Here is a 22,215-nt window from a genome sequence, read left to right as displayed (position 1 = left end):
CATATATACTAACTTTTAAACTAGACTAAAATGCAGTTGAAGATGATGAAATAACAGTGGTCAAAATACTTACACAAATCAGCAACTTTTCCTCAGACTTAGTGAAATTGCTTCCAACCATGTTGCTGTGTGATTGCGCTGCGATCATAAGTTGGAAACTGGCAAGGCTCCAGGAAATGGTCGCGTGTTGTTCGCGCAATTGCGCATGCGCGATCGAAAAATCGCAATCGCAATATGTTTTTTGGTTAAAATATCATACATATTCGATTTCAGAGTGCTGCTACAGCAGTTTTCGAAATATCTGCAATCAATTTCGCATTCGCATTTTGTGAAATTGCGTTAAAATATCTCGAATATTCGATTTCAGAGTGAGCCAATCAGAGCGCTCCTCCAGCATTTCTCGAAATTGCGCAATAAATATCGCATTCGCATGTTGCGATATTTCGATAAAATATCAGGAATATTCTGAGCCAATCAGAGCGCTCCTCCAGCATATCTCGAAATTGCGCAATAAATATCGCATTCGCATGTTGCGATATTTCGATAAAATATCACGAATATTCTGAGCCAATCAGAGCGCTCCTCCAGCATATCTCGAAATTGCGCAATAAATATCGCATTCGCATGTTGCGATATTTCGATAAAATATCACGAATATTCTGAGCCAATCAGAGCGCTCCTCCAGCATATCTCGAAATTCCGCAATAAATATCGCATTCGCATGTTGCGATATTTCGATAAAATATCACGAATATTCTAAGCCAATCAGAGCGCTCCTACCGCAGTTATAAAAAATCGCAATTATTTTCGCATTCGCAATAGCGAAAAATCGCAATCAATTAATTTCGATAAAATATCACGAATATTCGAATTTAGCGAATATATCTCGAATATTCGAATATATATTCGAGATATATCGCGAAATCGAATATGGCATATTCTGCTCAACACTAGTAACCAACAGGCTGCCCTATGCGTGTCACAGGAAAAACGAGCCACAAAACATGCGCTCCCACTATGTTAGATGTAAATGGGGCCTGAAAGTGAAATTGGTGCGATAACACAGGAACAATGAGGCTCCATTCACATTTGTGCGTTTCCTTGCATTTCAGAAATGCGATGCACCAAAAATTTAAAAAATGAACGCACCAAGCTCAGCTCTAAAAAATAGTCCTGAAGCTTCTTTGGGGCGATTGCTGTGTGTAGGGAAGCCTATTCAGGTGGATGGGCTGCCCTATGTGTGATGAGTAAAAAATACTCAGACGCCCTCCCTCCCCTGGCTAAAAAAAAAAAATGCATGTGGGAATGTAAGTTCCTGCTATGCAGAGTTGTGAACGGGGCTTGACAGCTGAGTGTTTCTGTCCACTCCTTTCTATGTACTTTTATAAAACTTGCCATACACTAAGGGCCCTTTCACACCGGGGCGTTTTTCGGGTGCTTTGGCATTAAAAAAGCCTGAAAGAAGCCTCATCTGCAATCCCAATGTGAAAGCCCGAGTGCTTTCAGAGCCCTTTCACACTGCCAGTGCCCGAAAAACGCTTGTAAAGTACCGCTAAGACCCCTTTCACAATGGGGCGTTTTTCAGGCGCTTTGGCGTTAAAACCCCCTTCCCATTGAGGGAGCTTTTTTTAGGAGCGGTGTATTCAACGCTCCTAAAGCGCTGCAAAGAAGCTGCTTGCAGGACTTTTTTTTTACGCCCTGCCTGCACAGAGCCTCAGTGTGAAAGCACTTAGGCTTTCACATTGGGATTGCAGATGCAGCTTCTTTCAGGCGCCTTTTAACGCTAAAGCACCTGAAAAATGCCCCAGTGTGAAAGGGGTCTAATTCACTGATTGTGTATTTAGTGGGAAGGGTGATCACTGATTGCATTTCATTTAAAAAGTGCAGCTGTGAATGGGTGGATGATGTAGGGTGCTAATGAGGTCAGCTGGTCAACTCCTTCCTGTGTCATGACCTGTAGTCTGATCAGGAAGAAGACATTACTAATGGAAATGTCTGGAAACATGGATCAGGACAAGAAAAGTAATTGTAGATTTAGTGGTAAGCATTGATATTTTTGCAAAAAAAGTACATGAATGCTATATTGGTGCATAGGGGAGCTGGAATTTAGAAAAAAAAGTGTACAAAGGCGAACTTGCCCTATAAAAAATAATGCATTTGTGTATGGAATGAAGCCTGCCCCCAAATGCTTCTGATAGTTTTCACAGCTCTGTCCTGTCCTCTTCTCTAGTGCAAACCAGCCGTTAGGACATGTGCCCCCAGTGGTAAACAATGTCTTTCTGAGCCCTACACATGCACAGTGCTGTCTCTTGTTGCTGCAGATGACCTCCGCAGCTCCACAGCTGATGAGCTCAGCAGAAAGCACAATGCGAGACTCGTAGAGGACGGTGCTCCCTCCTGTACTTCTAGGGGGTGTTTTGTCCTAACAGCTAGCCTTTCCCTGAGAAGAGGACAGCACAGAGCTGTTAGAAGCATCTTGGGCAAACTTAACTTGCAATGGCCTACAGGAATGACCTGCTCTGCTTACTCTAAACCAGGAGTAGGCAACATTGATACTCCATGGTAACCCTACAAATCCCATCATGCGTCTGCTCCTTGAAGTCATGCCTGTGACTGTCAGTCTTGCAATGTGCCTCATTAACTCCACAACAATCCGTGCTAAGATTGCCTACTCCTGCTCTAGACTTATAAAATTATCCGTATGTCACTCTGGGAGTTTGCAAGAACAACAAGTAGCATCTTTCCAGCTTTAGTCTTTTGTACTTCAGTTTCTGTAACATTCTCTTTTTTTTTGTCCTAGTAAACTTCCATGGAGAATTTATCATCCCGTGTTATCAGTTCACCTTGCAGCCACCCTACCTTGACCGCCTTCTCTCCATCCCAGAAAATGGAGGCTGCTCATGACTGGCGGAGTGTGTCTCTCTATTCTGAAGCAAGCTTTATACGACAATGAAATTGGCAGCAGACACAAAGTGAAACCGGTGCCTCATGTAGGGATATGTACATTCTTCCTCCATGTTTTATTGGCTCCAGCTCTATGCATTGTTCCTTATGTAATACTCTCCACATTTTACGCTTGCTTCAAAATGTGGCATTGTACATGCTTTTTTATGCTTGCTTTCACATGGGCCTCAGTTTGTATAAGAGCAGGATGAACAGCAAGCTTTAACAACACATTTTCAGAGATTTCAACAAACTTTGTTGAGGCTATTAAAGCCAGGGTTTGGCAACCGGTCGATCGAGATCTACCAGTCGAACGCGTCCAGCTGACTGGTAGATCGTGCCTTCAGCTTGCCGACCCACCGTCCCCACAGTGTCAAACGCAATGGAACTACTTCAGTCATTTGCATCTGACCAAGCACCGGCCATGAAGGGAGAAGGCAGAAGGCGGACTGAGCAAGCGGTCATATCAGCCAATGCCTCTTATAGTTCTGGCTGCAGAATAAGGCAGAGTGATATCTACTGCACTTCACCTCAAAAACTCTGCTAGCCAGAGCGGTGCCCGCAGGTGCTGCAAGCAGGGCCATCTTTTCCATTGGGCACGCTGGGCAGTTGCCCGGGGGCCCTGCTTGCCTGGGGGGCCCCACCGGCTGCCCAGTAAAAAAAATGTGGAGAGTGACGAGTTAGAACTTCCCATGCCCAGTTTGCGGAAATTACAGAGAAGATCCGATCCTCCACGAGTGCGGGGGGTTGCTGATGTAAGGGGGGAGTGAATGCAAAAATGTAAGGGGGCACTGATATAAAGGTTCCCCCTCCTATATTAGTGACCCCCCTTACCTTAGTGTATTTACTCTACGGAAGGTGGTCTCTGGTCACCAGAGTGCCCCCCACATCAGAGTTCCCCTTTACATCAGAGTCTGCAGGATTCCCCCTTACAATGCAAGGGGGAACTCAGTCTGAGGACCCTGATGTAAGTGGGAAAGAGAAAGCAGTGGACTCTGGTCACCAGAGCCCCCCTCCACATCAGAGTTCCCCCCTTAGATCATGATCTGCAGCGTTCCCCTTTACATAAGAGTTCCCTTTCACTGCAGACTCTGATGTAAGAGGAAACTCTGTGCTGCCTGGGTTATAGTAACCTGACCTTCATGTCAATGAAGACATATTTTTTTTTTTACTTTTGTTTAACTTAAACACATTGCTAATAGCACTAGCTATATGTTTATAGTTTAAATACTGACATTTGCATTGTTCGGCACTGAAAACTATAATTTTAGGTACTTTTTTTGCAGTGGCAGTAAAAAATGTGGTTCTGCCAGTAGATTTTATGATTTTTGTCAGTAAATTCTCTTGCGTGATTGTGTAGACAGGGCCCCAGTGCACTGTATTGCCCGGGGGCCTATAATGCTCTTAAGATGACACTGGCTGCAAGACAAGATTTCTGTGGTGTCCTCTCCAATCCCCTGCATCAGGTCAGAGTGTCTTGCACCATACTGAAATGGCCAGAACGGCATCTAAAACTATGAACTCATTGTTACTATTTTAGGAGGCTCAGGACAGTAAGGGTGTACACATGGCTGCAGCAGAAATGTTATATGCCCAATTATAGGCAGGATTTATGAAAGTCCACTTTTTGTGAGCGCCTAGTAGTTGAGCAGAAAGCATAAACCAACAGAAGGAGTGCCACACAAAAATCGTAAGAGGCCAAATCACATTATCGTCTCCCTATAAAACATCCATTGAGTTTCAGGGGACAAAAGCCTCTCCCTTCATTTAGGCTACAAGTACAGATGAAAGTATATTTTTATTTTATACTTTCTTGTAGTCCTGAAGAAGGGGGCAGTTTTTGACCCCCGAATAGGCTGCTTCTGTTGGTTTTATGCTTCACTTTCTGAATACTCAATGGAGTAACGGTTAGCCCAGTTTGTATGCAAGCTGCTCAATCAAAGACAATGAGATTTCCAAATAATAGTTACCTTTTTTGTATAAATAAGTATTGAATTCCCAGTGCCCCTTGGATATATTACTTTGTAATATATGAACAGGGCTGGCATACATGGCGCATTACAATGCCATGTATAGGGCTTGCTGTTCCTTGTAATTATGTTGTCAGTGGCTGGAGATCAGCTTTTTCTTTCTCGTACATCACGGGACACAGAGCGGCATATTCATTACTATGTGGGTTATATGGAGTACCTTCAGGTGATGGACACTGGCAATCTCAAACAGGAAGTCCCCTCCCTATATAACCCCCTCCCATAGGAGGAGTACCTCAGTTTTTTCACCAGTGTCTTAGGTGTTGGTCATGGAATAGCTTTGCCTCCACATCCTTGGGATCAAGGCAGGCTAACCGGATCTGTCCAAGGTGCCTCAGAGCCAAAGTGGACAGTACCCGGGCCCCCAAACCGAGGGGTTTTGCCTATAATGCTTCTCTTTTTAGAGAGCTGGACCCTGGGCCCAGGACTTAGAGCCTTTTTTGTTGGTGCCTAAAGTAACCTGTTTGCCAGGGTGCTGTATAGGTCCAGGACAGTGGGTTCCTTCCAGGACCCCAGGGCCTGAAGGTCTAGTACGATACCCACGGAGATGGGGGAAGATTGGACCGCTTGCTGTGCAATGTCCTGCGGCATGGAGCAGGTAAGAAGGGGGGCCTGCGGGACTTGGTTCGACAGCAGGCCCTCCAGGGGAAATCTATGGGGGAGTTAGCCTGTGTATGCTCTAGCATTGGCAGTTGGGGCCACTATGTCTAGGAAAAGACAGGATGGTCTGTGTATTTTGCTCCCCAAATATTGGATCTCGCTGGTCTGTTTGCAGGTACCATCTGGCTGCGCGCTAGGTGGGCAAAGGAGGGGCTGTGGGCCTATACCTTGCCCAGAACTTAGGTCTTAACCTACCAAAAGTTCCTACCTGGCTGGGTGTCAGGCCGCAGGCAGCTAGGAGGACTATATGCCGCTCTGTGTCCGGTAAAGGATGCCTCAAACGCTCTCCTCTGGCTCAGGTCCGTAGCAGAGCTCATGGTGGCTTCCAGCTCGGCCCCCCCGTAATACGGGCGCGTGCGCGTGCACGAGGACATGAGAAATTTTTGCGCCGTTACGAGGGGGGGGGGGCGGGGATGTCAGGTTCATAGGAGGAAGGGGCGTCCCTTCCTCTGTGCTGTACAGCTCATTTAGTACTGAGCTTGGAACAGGAGGACACAGAGCGGCAGCGCTGCGGCTGAGGAACAGTGACACCCAGTGGCGCAAGCGAGTATTGCAGTTCTGGAGTTCAGAACTAGCTTGTTATTGTCTAGCCTAAAAATCCTTATGGCAGCAGGTGGATACTAGCAATTTTTTGTGGCGGGACAGTGTGCTTAAAAAAAAAAAAAAAAAAAAAGAAAAGAGAAATATATATATATAATAATTGGAAAAAAAAAAAAAAAAAAAAGGCACTGACTGGGCTCTCCACCAGGTTTTTGGTCATCAGTAGTACTGCTGTTCCCTAAACCACATATATTATCTCCGGACGGCTCGGGATCAAGGGGTGCAAAAGGGGTCAAAAAACCAAAGGGTTCCCCCTCGGATTCTGAGGATACGAGTCAGGCTATGCCAGTACTCTCCCCACCTGTCAACCCAGTGGTGGGCGCCTTGGTTGAGCCATTAGGGGGGTCTGGTGCTGAGGCTGGCCCAGATCCACCCAACCCTGTGTTTATCACAGAGGAGATGCTAGCCGTCTCCCTAGGAGGGCTAGAGAAAAGATTGGCAGTGTCAGAACCATTGACGTATCTCAGCATAAAGCCTACATATACCGTCAGAATATTTATTCTGAACTATAAAAATATTATTGTATTATGAAAATATGTATATCTGTGCTTTGGGAGAAATACAATTTTCCTACAATACAAGATATCTAAAATTCTTTTATCCGTGCTATTTTGAGGACAAGCAATACAAATGAATATTTAAAATATATATATTTATTAACTAAAGGTACAGTGCAAAATATAAAATCAGGTACAATTCGTATTACAACAATTTTGATATGCTTCTATAATGAGAAATAAGCGATGGTTGAATGTTTAGAGACTATTTACAATATTATGACAAGGCGTTCATACTCTCATATTTAAATCATCTTGGCGTATTTAAAACCTTTTAGCTTTTAGTGACATAACCTTGACATTGAATTATCTCTTCTCAATAACAAACAGATCTCTTGCTACTGCTACATAAGACACAAGGACAAGTTGTCCTGTGGACAGTTCTTGGTAATTTGGCCAAGAATGTCTTTTTAACACACAAGGCTATCTCTACTGCATCACCTGTTTAAACATATCCCAACATTAGGCCATTCACTAGGACTCACAATGATATTGTGATCGATATATGTAACAAGTATATATATACAGTACGTCTGTGCGTTACTTCTGTAATTGACTCTGAAGTATCTCATGCTGCAGTTAAAGACATTCCAGATACAATTAACACTTGCTAAGATAATAGAGTGGCCACAGTTGGTATCTGTTTAAACTACCTATTGCATAGAGGATGTAAGATCAAAATTATACATTACCAGTAATTAAGAGATCTTTCTGTTTGAGAAGGGAAAGTCCTAATGAAGGACTCTTGAGAGCCCCTACATGTTTGCGGTCACTCTCTGCTTTCCAGCTTCCTTCAGAGATCAGCCATCTCTCTCCCTCAAGCTTCTTCCCATCAGACCTCCTGTCTTGTGTAATCACTTTTTATCTCCCCCAAGAACTGGGTGTGTGTTTCACTATCACATGACTGACGATGTCACATGATGCTATGTTTTGGTGGGTGACTATGTTGAACCAATGCCGATATTAACCTGTAGGGGGCAGTGGTGCCTAAGGAATTATTCCTAATGATGAGGTCAAGCAGAGTTAAAGCCATGGGAAAAACATATTAAAAGCCAGCAGCTACAAATACTGCAGCTGCTGACTTTTAATATTAGGACACTTACCTGTCCTGGAGTCCAGCGCCGATCGCAGCAGAGCACGAGCGATCGCTCGTCTCTCTGCTGCTCCCCCCGCCATCCACGCTGAGGGAACCAGGAAGTGAAGCGCTGCGGCTTCACTGCCCGGTTCCCTACGGCGCATGCGCGAGTCGCGCCGCGCCCGCCGATTGGCTCCCGCTGTGTGCTGGGAGCCGAGTGTTCCCAGCACACAACGGGGGGGGGGGGTGACGGGAAGTGACGGAATGCCCGTCTTTTGCCCGTGAATGCCGGGCCGGAAGTGGGTGCAAATACCTGTCTTTAGACAGGTATCTGCACCCCCCTCCCCCCTGAAAGGTGTCAAATGTGACACCGGAGGGGGGAGGGTTCCGATCAGCGGGACTCCACTTTACGGTGGAGAACCGCTTTAATCATGACTTATGACCTCTCTAACTTGGGCCTATAAAAACCCCCATAAATTGTCCTGTATGTCAAACAATTGTCAGACATCTTGGCGTTCTTAGTGAGTTGTGTGGACTCGGAATGTTTACATTTCATTAGCTCATACATCTGTCCAATTCTTAAGACCAGTGAAAACCTTTGAAGTGTACTTTTCCAGTCTCTTGTGAAGAGATAAGTCATTCTGGGAACAAGGCCTTAGTCACAGGTTTAAGACACAAAATGGCATCTCTTCTGCTAAACATATTATGAATATAGAACACTATGAAACATATAAAATGTGCGATCTTATATGTATTCTTTTAACCCCAAATGTTCCGACAAATCCCCCCCACGTTCTTTCATAGTGTGGCGAATAGCCAAAGACCTATTAAGAAACGGTGTCCGAAGAAATATCAGTGGTTAAAAAGATATGGCCACATTATTTTTCTTTATACTAAAAAAAATGTTCCTCTCTTCGTCCATATGATAAAGAGTGTTCTTGTATAACTTGGATCTTCCTTGATGAGTTCGAGTCTTTATAAAAATAAAATGAACTGTTGCAGTGGTGGGGTCCCCCCCCCCCCCCCCATTTCAAATGTAATAAAACAAAACTGGTAAACCAGCAATTGAAGAAACTCTTCAGTGAATCCGCTCTTGTAATGTTACAAGCTGTAAACGGGATTCAATATCCCTTCTTTCAACGGATATTCTTGGATTCAAATAAACAAGGGACTTCTGCAACAAATCTTTCTTTCCGACAATACGAATCCTGGAGTATCTTGCTTCATGACTCCTGATGAAGGATTCGATGTGGCGGCAGGTTCCATCCGGAACTGGGCATCACGGATTAATTTCATCCAGACGATCGGGTATCTTTTGGTGGTTAACTTCGTCTTTACCAATCAATGATCTGGTCTGGAGTGTGGTTTGGTGACGGTTCCCTCCGGAATGGGATGCCAAGGATTGACATCACCTTTACCAATCAACGATCTGGTCTGGATTGTCAATCATTTTCTATTTGAGTAAATAGACAGTATGAATACATATTCTTATTAATTAAGATTTACATTTTCTAACTATGCTATATATATATGATATAGCGATTGGTTAACTATATTTTAATTAACTAAAAATCATCAACGATGTAATTATAATATTATTCTGCCATGAATGGCAGGATCAACACTAATGCTGAAGTATAAGATTTGGAGATCTGTAAGTCAAGAGAGAAATATCACAATGTCATTTTATTACATTACGTTCTCTTGATCCTTTTAAGTCTCTTCTTATACATTACCTTCCAGCATTCTTGGTTGGAAACTAGGATGACAAGCATACGATTTCATATTTCATACCATACCCAAACATGTCCTCAATTCACTGATATTGGCAGATACTCTTGACCTCATCACAGTCTCCATTTTCTTCTGGCGCGAGACTTAGGCTGCAAACCGTAGGCCTCAGGAGATGAACCTTGGAGCGACACCATTGGTCTTCCTGAAATGAAATTTCAAACTCCCTCAACTGGTTAAGAACATATCTGAACTCTGGGATACGCTTTTCAAACATTTTGCTATTCAGCAAAAATATCATCCACCTATGTTACTTTTTCTTGAAGGTATATCAGGCCTCGGCCTTATGTAAAATAACAAACAGAAACAAAATCACATTCAAAACATGAATTTATCTGACCAAGTTACATTCTGTTTCAGTTGTACTATTTCTTACCACCGTTAACTGCCAGCTTGTATGGGTCTTCAGGACTTACCTGAATGTTCCACCATCATTGGGCATCGTTTAGTGTGGTGAAATACTTAGCGCTTTGTATTTTTATATCAAGCATTGGTCAATGTATGGCACAGCTTAGCTGTACATATATACTTGTTTATGCAGCTGTCTTAGATCAGCATACAAACGCAATGACCATTTGGTTTAAGAATATCAGGTATAGGATTATCATAAGATCCGGTGCACTGATCCTACAAAGCTCCTCTCCTGTAAATTCTTAATGGTCTCCACTAGCGAAACATAGTCAGCTAGGGAAAGACAACAATGTTTGATTTAAAACACAAGGTACGTTTTCACTTGGATCAGATTGGATCCTGGCTATGTGCATGTCTATTATACCACATCACAGGAATCTTTTCATAAACATATTTTCTTGAACTCTATGAAAACTTTTCTTTCATGAGTGTGATCTACTGAAATCTTTTCTGTGTACATCCTGACTGCGAAACATTTTAATGCAGCAGGGTTCTTTTAAAATCTTCGGCCTATATATACATGGCCGGGTAATAATAAAACGTATTAGTACCTGTCTGAGTAATGACCTTTGTGGTACTAATATGTTTACTGCATCTGGCAGTAACCAAGATTATATTAGGGCTTCATGTTCATTTATGAAACTACTTGGGTTTTATTTTAATCTGGACCACTTTGGTATTTACCAGATCTATGTGCATAACAAAGCAATGTAATATATCGTTGTCAATATACACATGATATATTGGGTCATTGATTATCAGGAATAAATGATTGACTGATTATTCATTTATTTATTTCCTGAAGGGCGTGAGTACCTAAATATTTATTTTAGGATTGATCAACTATTTTAATAATTTCTACTAATGTGATTATATTCCTGGCATAAATATGAACCTCATAAATATTCCCCAGGTCACTGACCTGGGGGGAAAATACCATACAATCCCAGTAGGATTACGTATAATTGCGAAGCTCAATAGAGTCAGCATACACTGTATGGATGTGAGCATTTGAGAATATCACCTTCCAAGCATACCTCTCAATTATATTCCAGGGGACATACACTTTAGTATGATCCTCCTGTCTGACCCCTTCTTTTTAGAGGAAAATCGGAGATGCCTGTATGAGGGTGCCATCTAAATATGGATCTCACTTATACTCACTGATTGTGAGAGAACTGAGAAGGTTCACATGTATGGCCTCATTATTATTTTTATAAATAATAATGAGGCCATACATTTTTTTTTTCTCACTCTTTCCTTTTTTCTTTTTTCTCTTTTTTTCTAAAAATACTTGATATGGTAATTTAAATGTTTCTTTTTTTATTGATACTATGATTTTTATGCTTTCTCCATGATTCCATTATCAATCGGGTCACCCGCTGTCGGGTTGATGCTGATATGTTTGTCAAAAAATCTTTTGATAATAAAAATGTATTGAACCGTATTATTTTTATAAAATCACAATAGGATATAAATATTTTTAAGGAGATCGATACCCATATGTAATCGATCGTGGGCATATTGATTATACCTGCGGGAATATAAATTACTTCATTCCCTTTTAAGTTGAAATACAACTGGGCTTTTTATTTGATTTCAGGGCCGTGCTGAAATATTTATCAAGTCAGCATAAAATAAATAATTTTAGCTGATGTATTTTTCAGAAAATACATTTTTGGATTTATTTTAAATATTTCTGAAAAAAAATAATTGCTTGGATTTATTTTAAATATTTCTTCCTATGGTATCCTGTTATTATAAAATACCTGTAAGGAAAACAATATAAAACAAACATATTCTTTGGAATGAAATGACATGGAACAGTTTTTTGTTTCACTTTGTCAGTAGTGTGTGTTTGTATAAGCAAGGAGCAATGCCCCCCCCCCCCCTTGCTATCACACAGACATTCCTTAAGATAAGGTTTTGGCTGCCAGCAACATCATTCTGCTCTTTTTACCCCCCTCCCTTTTTACAAAGGAGGGTGTGAAAAACTCCTTTCAGAGAAAGGAAAAAAAACTTTTAAACAGCCATTTACATTTTTGAACATCTCAGCTAGACTTCACTTTCTAGTTTTTAGAACTGAGTGTAACTTTTTAATTGAGAGGAGCTTCAATTTTGTTCTCGCTCTTATTAAGCCATTATTTGAGCGGGCTTTTAAATTTATTTTTGAAGCTCTGGTTCTGTAGAACCGTAAAAAGGATGGTGTTCTGTTTAACCAACTCGATCCATTTTTGGGATAAAAACAATTGGGAAAATGCATGGCTTTCAAAATCTGGGCTTCTTACAACAGCCTGGGCTTTCTTGAGAACTTTTAAAAGTTCTGTGGTACTTTGATTGGGCTTAAATTTGAAAGTACCCATTGTCCTTATTGCAGCGTCAGCTGACTTATAGGGACCAAGCTCTGTCTTCATTACCCATATTTCTCTGATAGAAGACATTACCTGATATTTTGCAAACTGTCTGTGATGCAGACCAATTTCATTCTCTGCATCAGCAGGACCGGCTGCACTAAAAATAACTTTAGTCTTTGTCATTTTTCAATATTGCATCTAACAATGGCAATACAAATATTAATTATTAAAAATCAATATTTAATTTTTTCCAAAAAGATTAAAAATTAATAATGACAAAATATATATAATTTTGCACAATTATATTACTTGTCTCAAACTTTGACAGATCCCGGACGAGCCCCCATATATGTCAGAACCATTGACGTATCTCGGCATAAAGCCTACATATACCGTCAGAATATTTATTCTGAACTATAAAAATATTATTGTATTATGAAAATATGTATATCTGTGCTTTGGGAGAAATACAATTTTCCTACAATACAAGATATCTAAAATTCTTTTATCCGTGCTATTTTGAGGACAACCAATACAAATGAATATTTAAAATATATATATTTATTAACTAAAGGTACAGTGCAAAATCTAACATCAGGTACAATTCGTATTACAACAATTTTGATATGCTTCTATAATCAGAAATAAGCGATGGTTGAATGTTTAGAGACTATTTACAATATTATGACAAGGCGTTCATACTCTCATATTTAAATCATCTTGGCGTATTTAACCACTTGACCACTGGGCACTTAAACCCCCTTCCTAACCAGACCAATTTTCAGCTTTCGGTGCTCTCACAATTTGAATGACAATTACTCAGTCATACAACATTGTACCCATTTGAAATTTTTGTCCTTTTTTTTACACAAATAGAGCTTTCTTTTGGTGGTATTAGATCACCTCTGGGTTTTTTATTTTTTGCGCTATAAAAGAAAAACGACAGAAAATTCTGTAAAAATAAATAAATAAAAACTTGTTTCTGTCATATTCGCAGGTTATTTCTCACACACAGCATATGCATACCACGAATGACACCCCAAAACACATTCTGCTATTCCTCCCGAGTATGGCGATACCCCAAGTGTGCGACTTTTACACGGCGTGGCCACATACAGAGGCCCAACATGCAGGGAGCACCATCAGGCGTTCTGGAGCACCCAGGCCAATTCTGACATTTCTCTCCTACATGGAAAAAATCACCATTTATTTGCTAGAAAATTACATAGAACCCCAAAACATTAGATATGCAGAGTATTGGGGTATTGCGGAGTATTTGGGTATTGCAGAGTATTGGGGTATTGCGGAGTATTGGGGCATTGCAGAGTATCGCGCAGGGTATTGGGGTATTGCAGAGTATTGGGGTATTGCAGAGTATTGCGCAGGGTATTGCAGAGTATTGCGCAGGGTATTGCAGAGTATTGCGCAGGGTATTGCAGAGTATCAGGGTATTGTAGAGTATCGAGGTATTGCAGAGTATGGGGTATGGCAGAGTATGGGGTATAGCAATGTATGGGGTATGGCAGGCAGAATATGGGGTATGGCAGGCAGAGTATGGGGTATTGCAGGCAGAGTATTGGGGTATTGCAGAGTATCGGGGTATTGCAGAGTATCGAGGTATTGCAGAGTATGGGGTATGGCAGAGTATGGGGTATGGCAGAGTATGGGGTATGGCAGGCAGAGTATGGGGTATGGCAGAGTATGGGGTATGGCAGAGTATGGGGTATGGCAGGCAGAGTATGGGGTATGGCAGGCAGAGTATGGGGTATGGCAGGCAGAGTATGGGGTATGGCAGGCAGAGTATGGGGTATTGCAGGCAGAGTATGGGGTATGGCAGGCAGAGTATGGGGTATGGCAGGCAGAGTATGGGGTATGGCAGGCAGAGTATGGGGTATTGCAGGCAGAGTATTGGGGGTATTGCAGGCAGAGTATTGGGGGTATTGCAGGCAGAGTATTGGGGGTATTGCAGGCAGAGTATGGGTTATTGCAGAGTATTGCGCAGGGAAGGATGGCTGGATCTGTGACTGCAGTTGTCACAGATCCAGCCACAGCACTGCTGACACCGGCTCCCCCCCCCTCAAATGACGCCGGTTTGTTTACAAGTGATCGCTCAGTCATTTGACGGAGCGATCACGTGGTAAACGGCCGCGATCAGCGGCAATTTACCGTCATCCGTGATGCGCCGGGTCTTCTAGACCCGGCGAGCACGGACACTTCCGCGAGCGCGCCCCAGGGGACGCGCAAACGCGGAAGTGCACGAGGACGTCCCAGGGACGTCCTGTCAGAGTAACTCGACCGCGCTGTAGCAGTATTTTTGCTATAGCGCGGTCGGCAAGTGGTTAAAACCTTTTAGCTTTTAGTGACATAACCTTGACATTGAATTATCTCTTCTCAATAACAAACATATCTCTTGCTACTGCTACATAAGACACAAGGACAAGATGTCCTGTGGACAGTTATTGGTAATTTGGCCAAGAATGTCTTTTTAACACACAAGGCTATCTCTACTGCATCACTGCATCGATATATGTAACAAGTATATATATACAGTACGTCTGTGCGTTACTTCTGTAATTGACTCTGAAGTATCTCATGCTGCAGTTAAAGACATTCCAGATACAATTAACACTTGCTAAGATAATAGAGTGGCCACAGTTGGTATCTGTTTAAACTACCTATTGCATAGAGGATGTAAGATCAAAATTATACATTACCAGTAATTAAGAGATCTTTCTGTTTGAGAAGGGAAAGTCCTAATGAAGGACTCTTGAGAGCCCCTACATGTTTGCGGTCACTCTCTGCTTTCCAGCTTCCTTCAGAGATCAGCCATCTCTCTCCCTCAAGCTTCTTCCCATCAGACCTCCTGTCTTGTGTAATCACTTTTTATCTCCCCCAAGAACTGGGTGTGTGTTTCACTATCACATGACTGACGATGTCACATGATGCTATGTTTTGGTGGGTGACTACGTTGAACCAATGCCGATATTAACCTGTAGGGGGCAGTGGTGCCTAAGGAATTATTCCTAATGATGAGGTCAAGCAGAGTTAATCATGACTTATGACCTCTCTAACTTGGGCCTATAAAAACCCCCATAAATTGTCCTGTATGTCAAACAATTGTCAGACATCTTGGCGTTCTTAGTGAGTTGTGTGGACTCGGAATGTTTACATATCATTAGCTCATACATCTGTCCAATTCTTAAGACCAATGAAAACCTTTGAAGTGTACTTTTCCAGTCTCTTGTGAAGAGATAAGTCATTCTGGGAACAAGGCCTTAGTCACAGGTTTAAGACACAAAATGGCATCTCTTCTGCTAAACATATTATGAATATGGAACACTATGAAACATATAAAATGTGCGATCTTATATGTATTCTTTTAACCCCAAATGTTCCGACAGCAGCTATGATCACCAATTCCATTCCAGGCAAGAAGCGGACTAGATCCTCTTCGCCTAAGTGTGTATCCTCGGATGATGAGGTTCTTTCCCCTGAGGAGTTAGAATTTCAGGAGGATCAATTAGACCAGAACCTAGAAGGTTCAGAGATTGAGGAATCTACTGTGGAGGAACCATTTTCAGCCTCCCAAGCGGAGGGTTTATGGATCCAGTCTTTGACAGACATGGTCCGCTCGGCCTTTAGGTTGCCCTTACCAGAGCCTCGGGTTCCGGAATTTTCCTCTTTGGCCTCCTTAAAAGCGCCCTTGAGCAATGCAGTTTTTCTGGTCCATCCTCTGTTAGAGGAGTTAATCTTCCAGGATTGGGTACGGCCGGACAGAATTTTTCTGTCGCCTAAAAGATTTTCTATTATCTACCCTATGGAGGAGAAGTTTGCCAAAAAATGGGCGCTCCCAGCCGTGGACGCAGCCATCTCCTGTGTAAATAAGTCATTAACTTGCCTGGTGGAAAACATACAAATGTTTAAAGACCCGGTGGATAAACATTTAGAAACACTTTTAAAAGCTTCCTTTGCTACGGCAGGAGCAGTGGTACAGCCAGCGGTGGCTGCTATCGGGGTCTGTCAGGCTTTAAAGGACCAGACTAAACAGATGCTTAAAGACATTCCTGCCCAGCAGGCAGAGGAGCTATCTGATATTCCCAGAGCTTTGTGCTTTGCGGTGGATGCTATAAAGGACTCCATCCAACAGGCGTCTCGTTTATCGTTATTTTTAGTGCATATGAGAAGGCTCTTATGGTTAAAAAACTGGGCGGCCGAACCCCCATGCAAGAAACTGCTGGCGGGGTTCCCCTTCCATGGAGGGCGACTCTTCCGAGAAGATCTGGATAAATACATTCAGACTATTTCAAGTGGCAAAAGTACCCTTCTACCAGTAAAAAATAAGTTCTGGGGTCCTGTCTTTAAAAGGCAGCTCTCCCCTATGCCGGGGCCCTCAAATTCCAGGCAGTATCGACGGCCTCCTGCGCGATCCAACTTTAACAATAAGTCGCAGGGACAGGCCCCTGGAGGCAAGAAGCCATGGTATCGCAAACCAGCAAAGCCAGCCCCTAAGTCTGCATTATGAAGGGGCGCCCCCACTCACTCGAGTGGGGGGAAGGCTTTGTCTCTTTGCAGAGGTTTGGGAAGCCAACATCCCCGACAAATGGGTCCGGTCTTCTGTGGCCACAGGCTACAGATTAGAGTTTCAAAAGTTTCCTCCGCCTCATTTCCAGGAATCAAAGGTTCTGAACGATCCAGCAAAAAAGGCCTTGTTGCTAGCGGCATTGAATCGTCTACTTCGCCAGGGCGTGATAGTAGAGGTACCAGCCCATGAGCAAGGGCTAGGTTAGGCTAGCGGCATTGGATCGTCTACTTCGCCAGGGCGTGATAGTAGAGGTACCAGCCCATGAGCAAGGGCTAGGCCTCCTTGCCTGGAGCGAGCAGTAGCCCTCATGGTTCAGTACCTGGAGAGGTTCGGTTGGGTCCTAAACCGAGAAAAGTCAGCATTTCAACCCTCAAAACAGTTGGAATATCTCGGCATGAGGTTAGACACGCCTCAGCAAAAGGTATTTTTGCCCCTGGTAAAGGTCAAGGCTATCAAGGAATTGATTCGGTTGGTTCTAAGCTAAAGAGAACCAACTGTTCGCCTATGTATGCGTTTACTAGGCAAGCTAGTGGCCACGTTCGAGGCGGTACCTTACGCACAGAGCCATACTCGTGTCCTACAGGCAGCCATTCTGACAGCTTGGAGCAAGAAAGCACAGGCCTTGGAGTTTCCTTTAACTCTATCATCAAGAGTCCGGCAAAGTCTAGGCTGGTGGTTAAACCCTCAGAATCTGCTAAAGGGAAAATCTTTCAGCCCCATAGCCTGGAAGATAGTGACCACAGATGCCAGCCTGAAAGGCTGGGGAGCGGTCTTGGATGGTTGCACTCGCCAAGGTACTTGGGCAGCGGCGGACAAGCAGCTGCCCATCAATGTCCTGGAGCTCAGAGCGGCTCGGCTAGCCCTCCTGGCATGGACATCCAGATTGCAGGGGTCCCCGGTGAGGATACAATCAGACAATGCCACAGCTGTGGCATATATAAACCACCAAGGGGGAACCAAGAGTCAGGCCGCTCAGAGAGAAGTGAGCTTGATTTTTCTATGGGCAGAAGCTCATGTACCCTGCATATCGGCAATATTCATTCCCGGAGTGGACAATCTGCAGGCGGACTTCCTAAGTCGCCAAACTGTCGCCAGGGGAATGGTCTCTACATCCCCAGGTCTTTCAGACAATCTGCCAGAAGTGGGGTGTGCCAGACGTGGATGTCATGGCATCAAGGTTCAACAAGAAGCTAGACAGGTTCATGTCCTGGACAAGGGACCCGATGGCCTGCGGAACCGATGCGTTGGTGTGCCCTTGGCATCAGTTCAAACTTCTGTATGCCTTTCCCCCGCTACAGTTACTACCCCGCCTGTTGCGCAGGATCAGAGTGGAGCACAAGCCAGTCATCCTGGTTGCTCCAGCGTGGCCCCGGAGGGCATGGTACTCACTACTCCCAAAGATGACTGTAGGAGACCCTTGGACTCTCCCTCTACGACCAGACCTACTCTCTCAAGGCCCGTTCCTCCACCCTGCATTACGGCGTCTAAATTTGACGGCCTGGCGGCTGAATCCCTGATTCTTAGGGGTAGAGGTCTGTCTAGGCAGGTAATCTCTACCCTGATCAGGGCTAGAAAGCCGGTCTCCAGAGTAATCTATTACAGGGTTTGGAGGGCCTATGTAGGCTGGTGTGAGTCCAAGAAATGGCTTTCCCGCAAATATACCATTGATAGAGTGTTACGTTTTCTCCAGCTAGGAGTGGATAAAGGCCTGGCATTAAGCACAATTAAGGGACAGATTTCAGCTCTGTCAGTGTGGTTTCAGAGGCCGCTGGCCACCCACTCGCTGGTTAAGACCTTCATACAGGGGGTCTTACGTATTAATCCTCCGGTCAAGTCGCCATTTTGTCCGTGGGACTTAAATCTTGTTCTATCAATTCTGCAGAAGCAACCTTTTGAGCCGTTGGCTGAGATTCCGTTGGTTTTACTGACAAGGAAGTTGGTATTTCTGGTCACTATAGTTTCAGCCAGGAGAGTGTCAGAATTGGCGGCCTTATCTTTTAAGGAACCATATCTTATTCTACATAAGGACAGGGTGGTTCTCCGTCCTCATCCTTCCTTCCTACCAAAGGTTATATCCAGTTTTCACCTAAACCAGGATTTGGTACTACCATCCTTCTTTCCGAAACCCACTTCTAGAAAGGAAGGGTTGCTGCATAACCTGGATATTGTCAGGGCCATGAAGGTCTATCTTAAAGCTACAGAGAAGATTCGGAAAACAGATGTGTTGTTCATTTTACCGGATGGGCCCAAAAAGGGGCAGGCAGCTGCAAAATCCACCATCTCGAGATGGATTAAACAGTTAATCACTCAGGCCTACGGCTTGAAGAGGTTGCCTCCTCCGTTGTCAATTAAGGCTCATTTTACCAGGGCCATGGGCGCCTCCTGGGCAGCACACCATCAGATCTCTATGGCTCAAGTATGCAAGGCGGCAACCTGGTCTTCAGTCCACACGTTTACAAAATTTTACCAGCTGGACGTAAGAAGGAATAAGGATACAGCCTTTGGGCAGGCAGTGCTGCAGGCTGCGATTTAAGACCCTCAGAACCGGGGGCACCCTTGATTTAAATTTAAATTTATTTTCTTGACTAAGTTGGATTTATTATTATTTTGAGTGTACCTCTAATTTAAATCCTGTTGTCTTGGGAAGATGTCTCCCTCCCCTCATTAAAGCATTGCTTTGGGACATCCCACATAGTAATGAATATGCCGCTCTGTGTCCTGGATGTACGAGAAAGAAAAAGGGATTTTTAATACAGCTTACCTGTAAAATCCTTTTCTTGGAGTACATCACGGGACACAGAGCTCCCACCCCTCTTATGGGGAACATTTTGGGAGGCATACTGCTTGCTACAAAACTGAGGTACTCCTCCTATGGGAGGGGGTTATATAGGGAGGGGACTTCCTGTTTGAGATTGCCAGTGTCCATCACCTGAAGGTACTCCATATAACCCACATAGTAATGAATATGCCGCTCTGTGTCCCGTGATGTACTCCAAGAAAAGGATTTTACAGGTAAGCTGTATTAAAAATCCCTTTATCCTTCATACAAAGGTTTGTTGCGCTATTATGATTAAAAATAATGAGAATTGCTACGACCGGCCCAAAGGCCTGTCGTGGTTTTACACCAAACTACAGAATAGTGGAGCTTTTAAAAAATCCTCGAACATGTTAAACTGGGAGAAAGAAATAGGAACTTCCTTCTCAGAAGGGGAGTGTCAGACTGCTATACAATCATGCTTTCGCCACTCCCACTGTGTGAATCGTTGGGAACTGATCTTAAAAATGATATATATGGGTCCTACCTAACTCCAGTTCGGCTGGCACAAATCTACTCCGATTCGTCCCATAAGTGCTGGAGGGAGTGTGGAGAAAGGGGTGGCATCCTACATATAATGTGGGACTGCAAAGCTGTAAAAAGTTTTTGGAACGCAGTATTCTCCTTAATTGCTTAAGTCACAGGCCTAATCACTTTACCATCACCACAGTTGGCTTTATTGAGCATAGGAATACACTTGGTACCTACAGACCTGTGGTTACTCACATTTTGATAGCGGCAAAATTAACTATTACTACAAAATGAAAATTCCCCTAATGTTTTTGAAGTCATATCCAGAGTTAAACAACAGTATGTATATGAAAAGTACTTTGCTATGAGGAACCATAATTTATCTAAATTCAAACCTTGTTGGGATTTATGGATAGTGAATTACCCAAGTGACAGATAGTGGAATATTAACAGTCCTTTACATATTTGTCTGGTAAATCTTACTGGTTGTTATTATTTTTTTTGTTGGATTTTATTTGTTTTATGAGTTATACTAACTCAATCAACAATATGAACATGATTAAAACCCCTTAGATGGTGCGGCTTTGCACTCCGAGGCACAGTTAGTTCCCATTAAGGGGTGCTTGGAGTGTGAAGGCGGCACCAAAGCCAAAATAGTACCATGGATGTGGTTGTCAAATGATGCTCTATATGGTGATTCTTGTGTAATAAGTACTTTTTTTTTTAACTTCAATACTTTTTTTTATTGTTTCCATACAGATATACAGAAAAATTTACAAATCCATTTTTTTTATATACTTGGTGCATTTTGTGAGCATACAAAGAATTAATTGCAAAAAATTAAGAATGTCCTTTCATCCCCTTCCCACCCCTCCCCTCCCTCCCTCTCTCTTATCTTACTTTTAAAGTGCATACACGTTTTTTAGTTCCGTTCTTTCCCTTAGGTTATTTTTTTCCTATCTTTCCTTAATTTAAAGTGAGCGGCCTATTTTACATAACCAGTGCTCCCATATTGCCTTAAATTTTTTGAGGTTTCCCCTTCTAATCCATGTTCCCCTTTCCTTTCCAATTGTGCTATTCATTACATTCAACCATTCCTCTACTGTGGGTGGATTTTGTGCTTGCCATTTTAATGCTATTAGTTTCCTCGCCTGGAACAGGCATCTTGTAACTGCTTCTACTGTGTCCCTCTGTCCCATTCCCTCCTCAATGCATCCTAATAGACAAACTCTGGCTTCAAGTTCCAGAGTTGTACTAAAAGTTGCATTTATAATGTCCAAAATTTTAACCCAATATCTATGCAATTTTGGACATTTCCACATCATGTGGATGAGGTCCCCAGAGGTCCCCAGATGTATTTTGACATCTGGGACATTTATCATCCTGCTTCCATCCGAATCCATATAGTTTCTTTGGGGTATAATAGACCCGGTGTAGGAGGAATACGTGGGAGACCCGTTGTGACGGGGCTAATGAGACCCTTGTCCCTAGTTCCAATATCCTGTCCCATTGGTCATTCGTTAACAGTCCAATATCCTCCTCCCATCTCTGCTTGTTTCTGCTCAACTTCTCTTTTCCTATTAATTGATCGCTGATCTGTTCATATAATTCTGAAATAAGACCTTTCAGGACCCCCCCCTTGATTAGTCTTTGAAGTTGCGTGGGCTTTTGCCATCTTATCGGCTGTAATTTAAATTGGGCATGTAGTGCGTGTCTAACCTGTAAATAAGTAAAAAACATGGAGTTTGGGATGCTATATTCCCTGCTTAGCTCTGAAAAGGGTTTTAATATGCAGCCTGTATACAATTGTACCACTCTGGTTATCCCCCGTTTATCCCATTCCTTTAGTTTCCCCATGGCCAAAATTTCTTTCAGATTATTATTGTCCCATAATGGGGAATATTCTGTTAATCCTTTATAGCCCAA

The 22,215-nt window shown here is 43.1% G+C and overlaps 1 protein-coding gene across 1 annotated transcript in view; it reads left to right on the top strand.

Annotated features, from left to right (window-relative positions):
• Nucleotides 1-22,215, top strand: part of LOC120930509 (PR domain zinc finger protein 4-like) — a 203,027-nt gene that overhangs the window by 30,376 nt on the left and 150,436 nt on the right. The window contains 1 exon segment of the mRNA XM_040341687.1: nt 2,801-2,990. The gene's annotated coding sequence lies outside the window, so the exon portion shown is untranslated.

The sequence above is a fragment of the Rana temporaria genome, chromosome 3 (genome assembly GCF_905171775.1).
Source record: "Rana temporaria chromosome 3, aRanTem1.1, whole genome shotgun sequence".
NCBI lineage: Eukaryota > Metazoa > Chordata > Amphibia > Anura > Ranidae > Rana > Rana temporaria.
This window is presented reverse-complemented; position numbering and strand designations above follow the sequence as displayed.